At 54.4% G+C, this 12,318-nt stretch overlaps 1 long non-coding RNA gene across 1 annotated transcript; it reads left to right on the plus strand.

The window, feature by feature from the left end:
- The first annotated feature begins 550 nt into the window (after window positions 1-550).
- LOC140594168 (uncharacterized) lies at window positions 551-11,992 on the plus strand. Its single transcript, XR_011994740.1, has 4 exons — window positions 551-791; window positions 9,213-9,277; window positions 9,514-9,644; window positions 11,719-11,992. It is a non-coding gene; the product is annotated as an uncharacterized lncRNA (long non-coding RNA).
- The last annotated feature ends 326 nt before the right edge of the window (window positions 11,993-12,318 follow it).

Genomic DNA, 12,318 nt, shown 5'->3' on the forward strand with positions numbered 1-12,318 from the left:
GCATGATCCTGGAGTCCCGGGATCAAGTCCCACATCGGGCTCCCTGCATGGAGCCTGCTTCTCCCTCTGCCTGTGTCTCTGCTCCTTTCTCTCTCTCTCTCTCTGTGTGTCTCAAATAAATAAAAAATAAAAAAATAAATAAATAAAATTAAAAAAAAATAACAAGTATTATGTCTATGTATTATTACTATGAGAAGCCTGAAGGAGGGCATGAGGTGTGTTTGGTTGGGGGTTACTGCAATTAAGTCGGGTTATTAGGGAAAGTTCAAAAAGACGGTAACATTTGAGCTGTGGGAGAAAAAGCCACATGGTTGTGGAGCAAGAGGATTCCAGGCAGAGAGAACAGTGCGTGCAAGCGGCCTGAGGCTGGAAGCTGCCTGGTGTGCCCCAGCCATGGCAAGGCCCCCAGGGTGACCGAAGCACAGTCAGCAAGGGGAAGAGTAGAAGAACATGCAGTCATAGAGGAAATAGGGTCAGATGGTGTCAGGAGGGCCTTGGGAACAGGGGAAGTCTTTAGGTTTTCTGTGAGTAAGAAGAGGAGTCTCTGGAAGGTTCTGAGCAGAAAGGGGACATGGTCTGATAATGTTGAATTAGCTACTTTTGCAGAAACACTGACACTTCCTACTGACTGACCAGAGCATGAGGAGCCCGAGGTCATGGATCTGGGACCCGACCGAGCCTCCTGACCCTCCGTGACAAGGCATCGCCCTCATTGCGTTTGAGGCCAAGGAGACTCAGGGAGCTGGAGTGACTCTCTCAGGCCACCGGCCCTACAACTAGTAGGCAACGAGGTAGGTGAGGCAGGCGACCTTGTCCTTGTGTGTCTTCTTGCTCCTTCTGGAGGCTCTCAGAGGGAAATTGTTTCCTGGTCTCTTCCAGTTCAGAGGCTGCCCACATCCTTTGGCTTGTGTCTCTCTGCTCCATCTCCAAAGCCAGCATCACATCCTTATGACCCTCTGTCGTCAGTCTTTCTCTGTCTCTCTGTCTCTCTCTGTCTCTCTGATCTCAGCTGGGAAAAGAAAGTGGTTCCGCACTTCTAAGGCTTCACATGACTGGGTTGGGCCCACCGAGTGACCCAGGATAATCTTCCCTCCTCAAGGTCTGCAGCCTTAATCACATCTGCAAAGTGTGTTTAAAATACATAGATTAAAAATATGTGCATATGTAATTCACATAGGTATATAACCTACATTCATATATATTTCATTTTTATTTATGTATTTATTTATTTAGAGAGAGCGAGCATGTGCGCAGCGGGGAGAGGCCGAGGGAGAGGGTCTGAAGCAGGCTCTCCGATGCGGGGCTCCATGTCACCACCCCGAGATCATGACCTGGGCTGAAATCAAGAGTCGGATGCTTAACTGACCGAGCCGCCCAGGTGCCCCTATGGTTATATATTTTTACAGCGATATTTTATATAGACACATATATCTTTATGGATATCTGTGTGGACACACACACACACACACACACACGCGCGCGCTGATGTCGTTGGCCATGTCAGAGATGTAGAAGCAATGAAATATAAATAGAAATGCCTTAAAGGCCCGCAGTAGCCTCAAGAGAGGAAGACGGTCAGGGGAAAAGAGCAAGGGAATTGAAAAGAACAGATGACAAAGGGGATGGTCCTTGTCTTGGAAGGGGAGACGGGTGACTTGCCACCTGCAGATTTACACATGCGAATCTACGCAGAGCAAAAAAATAAACATGAAATTTGCCAGACGGCAGGAGTTCATTATGTGTAAAATATATTTTATTCTATGACTAGTTTTATACCCTATACATACACATATGTGTACATGTATAATGTAGTTATATAATATACTAGCATAATATAAATCTATATATACCCTCCACCATCTAGGACCTGGGAGGGGATTAAATTACGTATTATGTATTATATATTATATGATACAACTGTATTATTTCATTATAATGAATGTTATAATATATATAACAAATATATATATTATTCACTATAATGAAATAATGTAGTTGTATCATATAATATATAATACGTAGTTTAACTCCCCCAGGTCCTAGACGGTGTCCCTGTAGAGCCATCATTTTGATCCCTCCAGCCCACAGCTCGGGGGACACCATGCCCAGGCCACCCAGGTCCCCAGGGTGGGGGTGACAAGGCCCTCTGCTCACAGCTGGTCTCCAGGCCAGGTTCCCCCGCTGCGGATCCCGTCATGGTTGACGCTGCTGGGCGCCCGCCCCCCACTCCCACCCTGCGAGGGAGGGTGACCTTAGTCCCTCGGAGGCCGAGCCGTGCTCTGCCCGCCTTCCGCTCTACGTCTCAGCCTCTCTGCCCTCTTCCCACCTCCCCTGACGTCGCTGAGTGTCTCTCCTCCGCGTGTCTCTTGTGCTACCTCCTCCCTCCTTGTCTTTTGGTCCCTGAAATTCTAGTCTCAGGGACTCTGGGGAGCTGGTCTCCACTTCCATCCCGAATCTCCATGAAGTCCCTCTTGGCCTCCGCCAGCAGGCACGACTTACCGTCCTTTGGAACGTCCTTTGGGGACTCTGGACCTCTTCTTTGGGGCTTATCCCATTTCACCGTTACTTGCGTGCTCCTCTTTCCCCCTAGAGTATCAGGGCATTTGGGTGGGGCGCTGGGTCCCGGGCCTCCTGCTGCAGCCGGGCCTCCCCATGAGGGCCTGCTGTGTGACGGCGGGGAGCGCCAGGGCAGGCGGGCTCAGAGCAGGGCCCTCAGGGTGCCAGGTGAGTGCGCCAGGGAGCCAAGGCCCGAGGGCTGAGGACAGCCTTTCCTCTCTACCGACCACTCGAGTTTTAGTTCCACCTGCTTGTCCATCTCAGCGTTGCTGGTTTCTGTGCTGCCGCCCCTGCTACGGGGCCCCTGAAACATAGCTGGGCGGCCTCGCCTGGAGCCGAGCACCCCTCCCATCCTGGCATCGGTGGCCAGGCGCACGGTAGATCCTCAGCAAACCATCCAAGGACCACGTCTGCACTGCGTCCCGCTGTGGGGCCCACGTGTGGGGGTCCTACTGGGCCCAGGGACGTGGGGGGATGGGGCCGACGGGATCGCCGCACTGTATCCCTCGGGCCTTGGGCCGCACTCCGGGAAACATGGGGCCTGGACGTGGGACGTACAGAGCGGGCGATGCGGTTCCCACCGGGAGCCGAGCGGGTCCTGCCCCTGGCTGCGGGCGGCGCCTGGCGGGATGTGTAGACTCCGTGTGGGTCACGGACAGGAAGCCCGGGCGCGAACCCACATCGGAATCTAAAGGTGAGTTTGGGCTCCGTGTTGACTCTCCTCCGTTGATGTGTGTGTGCGTATTTATCTGAGACACAGAGAGAGGCAGAGACACAGGTGGAGGGAGAAACAGGCTCCCTGCGGGGACTCGATCCCAGGACCTGGGGGTCACACCCTGAGCCACTCAGGTGTTCCCTTGACCCTCCTCCTGTTTCCTTTGGGGGACGTTGGTCTTCCATCCTGTCGGGCCTGTGGCACAGCTGTGGACCCTGCTCCCCTGTTCCCCCGCCCCGGGGCGGCTCCCGGCTGCTGGCCACTCACACCTGTGCCCCAGGCCCCTCCGGGCTCTGCCCCCGCCTCCTGGGGCTTGCTGTGGCCGCGAGAGCTCCAGGACCTTCCAGAGGAGGCCGCCCTGCTGGATGTCAGGCAGGAAACCTGCTCCGTGGTGACACTCCCGGGGCCGGAGCCACCCGCCGGCCCTCCTTGCCCTCGGCACCTGCCTTTTCCTCCCACTGGGTCCAGTCAGCGTGGAGAGCAGATGCTCCCCCGTTAGTTGGAGGTGGACGGAGACCGTTTCTTCAGCCCGACCCCTGTGTTCTTCCAGAAATCCCCCCCTGCGGGACAGGCCCCCAGGCAGAAGAGGGGAGGGCGGTCCACACACTTTCTTCTCCCCATCCCGAACCCCAGTGGAGAAAGGCGGTGACAAGGGGACGCCCATGGGAGGCCCCAGACCCCAGCAGCAGCAACGTTCTGGGCTCTGGGCTCAGGAGGAGCCAAGTTCAAATCCCGGCCCGGCCGAAGCGCCTTCTTGAGATCCTGAGCCGTTTCCCTGAGTGCGGTGCGTCAGCTTTCCCGCCTGTGAGAGGGGAGGTGATGCCCGTGTCCCCACGTTGCTGGCCACGTGGAGAGAGCGGAGCGAGGACATCCGGCAGCCGGGGGCACACTTGGGGGGGCTCGCAAATCCCGCTCCCTTTTTCCTTTCTGCCCACAGTCTGTGCCGCACAGTGGCCGGCTCGTTGGCAGCGTTGCTACGTGCACGCCGAGGACGTCTTCCAGGGCTGGGAGCCGTTGACACACAGCAGACACGGGGGGAGGACCTTGGAGGCTTGACGGGGTCTGAGGGACATGCCTATGGATCTTCAATTCCTCCCGGGTGGTTCGAGGGCAGTTCCAGGCCCCAGGGGGGCTGCTCAGTGTGCCCGGCCTCCCTGGGCCTTGCAGCTCGGAGCTGCTGCGACCTGGCAGCCTGGGGGCTCGCGTCCTGGGTAGGCCCACAGGTAACTACGGCCCAAGCAGGGAAACGTGTGACCATGAAAGGAGCAGCCGTTATAAATCACTGCTGGACAGCAGGGGTACACAGCACCAGTTCAGGCCAGGGGGGTGGGTTTTACCTACCCGGGTGCACAGGTGGGCCCCAGGCTCTGCGTGGCTGAGGAGCCTTCGCGCTCACCTGGTTTCCAAGGTTTGAATCACGTCAGTTTTTCCCTCTTCAACCAGCGACTCTGTCGTGGAGGCAAGGACCTTCTGGAAGGAAGGACGGAGGCCATGGCACGGGGCACATGTAGAGAACACGTCAGCCGCACACGAAGAGACAGATGAAAGCCAGAGGACAAACTGCTGCAGAATCCAGAAAATCCTCCGGCTCCCCGCCCCCCCGCCCCCTGCGCTCCCACATTCTCCCAGGCCTCCAGCAGGCGGGCCTGCAGCCGCCTCCTGGCCACCAGCTGTAGGGAAGGCACAGGCCGCGGAAAGGCTGGCCAGATGCAGCCCGCAGACAACCCAGACTAAATTTCGTGCTCTCAGGGGCCGGCTCTGATGTTCCAGACCCACGGGGGTGAAGAGTAAAGGGAGCACTTCATCCCTGCATCCTGCAGGTGCCAAGCGAGCCTCCAGAATGCCTCTGGGGGCAGGATGCTGCGGCCGCTGGGGCCAACATGCAGAGGGCACCCCTGAGGGGGACGGGGCCCTGGGCAGGAGCAGCAGTGCAGTCTGGGAGCTTGAAGTTCCCTTAGACGTGCTGGGGGCAAAGAGGAAGGGGCCCTGGGCTTCTCACCAGGGCATCTGGGTTTCTCCCTGCTACAGAGAACCTCAGTGCCCACCCGCCCCCGGGAAGCAGGCCTATCGCGTCCCCTGTCCAGGGTCTTTGAGGGTAAAACGATGTAGTGGACATGGTGTGGCTTGCGGATTGCACCTGCTAGATGGTGTCCTAACTGGAGATCCTCAATCCAAACCCCTGAATTCACAGGTGGGAATCTGGGGTCCAGGGGGGTCAACAGGTGTGGCCCGGTGTGGACAACTCCCTTTACAGAGAGAGAGGTCGACGGCCCATGTGTGTGTGTGTGTGTGTGGGGGGGGGGGTGGCCGAGAAGGGAAAAATATGAGAAAAAGAGACAACCAGGTACAAATGAAGAAGGAAAAACACATTAGTTCAAATCTCTGCTAGATGAGGTGAGAGAAATGATCCTGTGGTGGTTCTCTAAGGGAGGGGGATCGTCCACATGTTTTATTCCGCGCCATCGGGGACATGGACTGGCGTGATCTCATCCGGCTGAGCCATTCTCTTCACAAAGACGCTCCTTTGGCCTGAGCGCCCCGCTAGGGCTCCAGTATAGGTGATGGGCCTGGCCGGGTTGGCAAAGGATGTGAAGGCCACAGAGGACCTTTTCTTCTCCTCCTTCTCCTTCTCCTTCTTCTTATTAGAGATATTATTTATTTCACAGAGAGAGAGAGAGAGAGAGAGAGGGAGAGCAAGCAGGGGGGGCAGAAGAGGGAGAGGGAGAAGCAGACGCCCTGCTGAACAGGGAGCCAGATGCGGGACTCGATCCCAGGATCTGGGATCAAGCTCTGAGCCAAAGGCGGATGCTCAACCACGGAGCCACCCAGGTGTCCCTCCACGACCTTTTTCTATCCACATTTGTATTTTTCTGATTGTAAATGGGTTATGTGTTTAAAGTTGAAAATTTAGAAAAGTCCAAAAAGCCAGGGGGAAGTAAATAAAGACCGACCCTGGTTCTCCCACAGGGAGGTGGTCAGCATGAAAGTGCTGTTGGCCCCAGGAACCGCGTTGGGGTTTGGTCCTGATGCTTGTAGCTTGGTCTTCCTCCTCTGTTTGTGAATCCCTCAGGGAGAGATCTGGGAGCCCCCAGAGGGCAAGGGCCTGTGAGGATCTACAAGACCCTCCATAGGTGCCCCGGAGCTCTTACCCCATACTTGTGAGACAGTTCTCCGTTTTCGACGGAGGAGCCCAGCCCTCCAGCAACACAGCATGCCAAGCATTTAGATTGAAACTCATAAATTTCTTCCTCCAGCTTCCCTGCCGTCATTACTTGGCCGCCCACGTTACTGCCAATTGCCAAGTGTGGCCGTGAGTGACAGGTAGGGTATTTGTGCCCGATGTGGGTCACCCTTGCGCCTGGTCCGAGCGCTTTTGTTTCATGCTCCACGAGGAGCCCGTAGCTGGTGAGCCCAGCAGGAGTAAGGGGAGAAGTCTGCTGGGTGATGACTTGGCAGCTCAAGGAAAGTCGTAAATTAGGCTGTCAGAAGGGAACATTCTGGGAAACTCCGTGAACAAACACAAGGTGTGAGGCGGCTGGAGCTTGTAATAAGCTGACCTTCGCTGGTGGTTTCCCCTTGTTGGTCTTTTGGTGAAGTGGTTAGACGTGTTAACTATCACCCAAACAGAATCTGAATGGCTTTGGGGTCGGGGGTAAGGGAGTGGCCAATGGTGGTAAACAGGAGAGGCAGGGATGTGCGGGTCTGCTACCAGGGCAGCGTCCGGGGCCTTTGGAGATGGGTCCCCACATCTCCTCCTGGGCACTAACAGGAGATGCTGTCCCCACATCTCCTGGGCACTAACCATGAGCCATGGCACACGGACCACGTTTCCCCGTCATTTTAGTGATTTCAGTTGGACAGTCCCACAGTCACCCACTCCCCACAGCCCGTCATGGAAAGTCACGAGATGACTATGAAAGAAACGTTACGAAGGGTTTTCTCTCTCTTCTCCCATTTAGTGGACCAAACACAAAAACAAAAACAAAGGCCAAAAAAACCAAACAAACCAAAAAAACCCAAAAGCCCTTGGTGTGGACGGTGGATGGTCAACCCAGTCGTGTAAGTTAACTGTCTTCTTTAGTCGAAGCGACAACAGTTCACCCCAGCGGCTTTCTTAGATACAGGTCCCGTTTTCTCTCTAAGACCGTGGTCAACACGGCCGGGATCTCCTTGAATCCGGGTGACCTCACATTCCGGTTCACCCACCCATAGTCAGGGTTTATCACACCTCTGTATGCACCAATACGTTTTCGTAGAACACCACTTCACTCTCAGAAGCGGCCCAGTCAGGACAATAAATGACATGAGCCCCCTCGTGTGAATGAAGTCGGGGAGGAGCTTTCCAACGGAGAGGCCAACTTCTCTTTTCTAAAGGGTTGTCTTGCTCAGAAAAGTCCAGGGCCTCTCTCCCAAAGACGCCGGGCCCTGGGGTCGCAGTCCCCATTTTTCCCCCCTCATTTTTTCCAGTGATGTTCCTCCTGGGCCAGGGACCACGGCCGTTTGGCATGTCGGCTTTTCAAACTCTTTTCAGTCGCAGAATCTCCTTTTTAAGGGTGAGAAGTTAGGCAGGGGCTTCAACATGTGGGACGGAGAGACTGGAGCTTTCCCCGGGCGGAGTGAGCGTGAGGACCTTAGATACCCATCCTCTTGACCCATCTCTCTTGTCTCCTGCTGGTGGCCTCAACCAAACCGTACGGTGTTGGGGGGACTCAGCCTAAATCCACGGACAGAGCATCTGCTTCCACCTGTGTCAAGGGCAGCCGCTTCAGCCGGTGAATCCTCTTGTCCCCTCGTAAAGTTAGGCGAGCAAGCCAGTAGTAGTTAAGCTTGGCACAAGTCAACAATAATCAGACTCTCAGATAAAGAATATTATCATGGTCCTCAGCCTCAGTTCTACACGACGAGGCTACTCTAGTGGCCTAGGGTCTTCAAGCCAATCAATGGGCCCCCTCTTGGGTACCATCTTGGGTCCTCTCTTGAGTTGAGTTCTACGTTTAAGGTCCTTTGTGCTTTCAAAAATGCACAGAGCCTATGGTTAGACGTCGATGCCTTGAAAGCCTTCATGCTCTGGCTCTTCCTGGCCACGCCCAGTCTTGCCAGCTCCATGATTTTGGAGGTCCTGGCCAAAACACAGCCTTTCAGCGGAAAGAGCCCCATATATACTATTCCACACCCATAATTCAACCACAGTTGACTCACTAACCTGACGAACCCCCCCCCCCCCCCCATCAATCCTCAGTGATGCTGGGGAGCGGGTTATTTTTCTTGGCTTGGACCCAAGACGTTGAGGCTAGAATTCAATATCAAGCAGGTCTCCCTAGGATGTCATTAAGAAGGTTTAGTTACTGAAACACTAAAGGATATTGTTATAATACAGCAGTTGCACCCCAAATGGCCTCATAGCCCCGACCATTGTAAGTGTCACATTTTAAAGCCCTTCAGGGGGATTGGGGCAGGGGGACCCCACCAGACGTGGACGCCTTTGCCTATTTATTTGTTTATCCCAAAATACTTGGAATGAAGTGGGATTTTCCTGACAGCTAAACTGAGGTATGAGTAATTATTTCTAGATCTACAGAAATGTTCAAAGGAAGGTTTCTTCAATCGGGTATTATTTACTCAGGACATTTATGGAAAAAGAGTCATTTATACTTGGACGAAAGTAGGTATTCATGTATGTTGCCTGTTGGATACAGAAAGTCGGCTCCGATTTGTAAAAGGGATAAATTCCATAATTTTGGATACCTTTTGACCACACGATTCCTCAGACCCAAACTTATGTGGTCTTCAATGTAAAGCTTAGAACCATTTCTCAACATTAGCACCATGGCCCTTTGGGCCGGATGGTCCCTGCCGTGGGGGCTGAGCTGTGCATGGTGGGCTTGGGCAGCAGCCCTGTCCGCTCCTCACCGAGGGCCAGTAACGCCTCCCTCCCCCACAGGCATGACGACCTCGCATGTTTTCCAATATTGTCGAATGTTCCCTGCGGAGCAGAATCACCCCCAGGTGAGAACCAGTGATGTAGGAACAGGAGAAAAGGTGCGGGAGGGTCTTTGGGACTAGGTGACTTCAGTTCCTGCCCTCGTCCCTTTGGCAGTGACAACGAAGCATCTGCATGGCCTTCCCCGGGGCGGCATGGGCCTGTGAGGGCCCCTCCCCTACGTTTCTCCTGTTATGAATCAGCGTGCATGGCAAGCGGGCAGGGTAACGCACACCAAGCAGCTGGCGTTGTTTCTCTCCAGGTAGAGCTGCCGATGCGGGAATGTGCTTTCATCAGTTGGCTTTTGCTACCTGACAACCCGGGCCAGGCATCCGTTACCGGTCATGCATGGGCTTGCTTGGGGTTCAGCTGCCCCAGGCTGCACGTGACGGGGTAGGTGTGCAGGCCCCATCTCTGTCTTCATCTTCCTGGGTCACTGGGCAGCCCGGGACAGGTTCGTCTCACAGGGACGGCAGAGGAACAGTCTGATGAGCAGAACCCGTTGGACGTCTGAAGGCCGAGACGAGGAGCTCACCCACCGCTGCTCCTGAGTCATCCTCTGGGCCCCAGCAAATCACCGGGCCGCACCAACGTCAGTGGGAAGAAACACACGGCTGAAGGCATGTGGCTCCCGGGAGTGTGAGAACTGGGGCCGGTGACACAGTCTGGCAGCCGTCACTTTTACAGTCCTGGTTTTGTTTTTTTTTTTTTAATTTTTTTTTTTAATTTTTATTTATTTATGATAGTTACAGAGAGAGAGAGAGAGAGAGGCAGAGACACAGGCAGAGGGAGAAACAGGCTCCATGCACCGGGAGCCCGACGTGGGATTTGATCCTGGGTCTCCAGGATCGCGCCCTGGGTCAAAGGCAGGCGCCAAACCGCTGCGCCACCCAGGGATCCCTGGTTTTGTTTTTATCTAACTTCGTTTGGCCCTGAGCCTCTTCACTTTGCTGGACACCCCCGTCCCTCGAGAGTGGGACCACCGGGCTGTTTCACGAACAGAATCGTCTGGTAGCCAAGGGTGAGCCCAACCGGCTTACCTGAAAACATGTTTTGGCTCCAGTTGGCTGCATCTCGCAGGCGTTGAGCGGCGTTAGTGAGATTTCTGGGGTTCTAGAAGGCGGAAGAGGCCGCGTTTGCCTGACGGGGTGGCGGAGAGGAAGGCATTTGCAGAGACGTTTGTGAGGATAAGACATGAAAACACCAGTTTGGAAGGATCGGCAGATTGCAGATGCGTCGGCCGGAGGAATGTGGAGCGAAAATCTCTGGAATGCTGCAGCAACCTTTTAAATTTATTAACAGGAAATGTGTGCCGCTCGCCTTCTCGGCGTCTTCTCAAAAGATCACTTGTGAGTCCGGCTGAGCCTCGTGCGGGGCCGGAGGGCCGTGGACAGTGATGAGCGAAGGCGTTTTCTGTAGCTGCGCCTCGTCTCCAGGCTCACCAGACAGCGTTAATTCGTGACCCGCATCTGACCACTTCTTTTATCTTTACATTGAGTTTCAGTGTGATTTTTTAACTGGTGAAAGAGCGATTCAAAGTGCCTTTTTTTTTTCCTTCTTTCTCGGCGTTTGTCCACGATCCCTCAAAGCTCAGGAGCATAACAGCTGTAAGTCATGTCGGGATGGGGGGGATTTGAATCCGGTGGAATTAAAAATCACTTACCTTATTACACATGTGAATGTGCGGGAGATGGATGGGCCGCGCAAGGATGGGACGTTGCCCAATTTAGTTGGTTGGGCCGAGGCCACAGGTTTAGCGGATGAGCTGCATGTGGCACGATTCATCAAAAAAACCCCAAACGGGTGTGTGGACTCCGCATGCTCTCAGGGCGGCTAAAGCAAAACCAAAGCACTGACGAGGGCAAGCGCTGGGGAGGATACGGAGCAGCGACGCCTCTCATGTGTAGCTCTTGGGGACGTCAAATGGTTCAGCCACTTTGGTTTTTATTTTATTTTATTTTATTTTATTTTATTTTATTTTATTTTATTTTATTTTAATAAATTTATTTTTATTGGTGTTCAATCTGCCAACATATAGAATAACACCCAGTGCTCATCCCATCAAGTGCCCCCCTCAGTGCCCGTCACCCAGTCACCTCAGCCCCCTCCCACCTCCCCTTCCACCACCCCTAGTTCGTTTCCCAGAGTTAGAAGTCTTTCATGTTCTGTCTCCCTTTCTGATATTTCCCACTCATTTTTTCTCCTTTCCCCTTTATTCCCTTTCACTATTTTTTGTATTCCCCAAATGAATGAGACCATATAATGTCTGTCCTTCTCCGATTGACCTATTTCACTCAGCATCACACCCTCCAGGTCCATCCAGCTACTTTGGATGACAGTTTTGCGATCTCTCGTTAAGTGAAGCATACGCTTACCATAAGACCTAAAAAAATCCCACTCCTGGGTAGTTTACCCAAGGCGAATTAAGACTATTTTCCTACCACAGCCTCTCTGTGACTGTTTGCAGGGGCTCTGCTCACAATCACCGCGAGTCCTTTGGTTGGCAAGTGGGGAAGGCACTGCGGTGCGCCCGTGCAGCGGCGAGCTCGGCGGCAGGAGGACCGAGCTGCTGACCCGTGTGCAGGAACCCGATCAAGGCGCAGGCGCTTTGTGCCCTGTGAAAGAAGCCAGACTCACAGGCTGTCAATGGGAGGACGCCACTTGCGGGACACCCCAAGAACGGCACACCTGGAGGCGCAGAGAGCAGGTGGGCGGTTGTCGGGAACCCTGGGGCCGGGGCCGCCCTTAAGGGGACATGTGGGGAAATCGGGGAGGGGGTGTGTGTGTGCCGGACTTGCTCAGTGTTGGCCGTGGCAGTGATTAAACACGACTGCGTAACTGTGTCAACGCCCACGGGATCGAGAACTGTAAAGAATGAGCTTATGCCCCAATAAATCTGCATGGTTTCCTGATCCCTTGAATCTCCTATTTTTCTGTCAACGTGACACACGTACTGGGGCAGCCGCCCAGCTCAGGCCGTTTCTCTGGGAACACCCCCTGCTGCCCGGCCCCGGCCCCGAGGGTGGCCCTGTGCTGCGCGTCTTCCCGTGGCTGCCGCTCCGCGCCC

Source organism: Vulpes vulpes, chromosome 10 (genome assembly GCF_048418805.1).
Source record: "Vulpes vulpes isolate BD-2025 chromosome 10, VulVul3, whole genome shotgun sequence".
In the NCBI taxonomy this organism is placed as follows: domain Eukaryota; kingdom Metazoa; phylum Chordata; class Mammalia; order Carnivora; family Canidae; genus Vulpes; species Vulpes vulpes.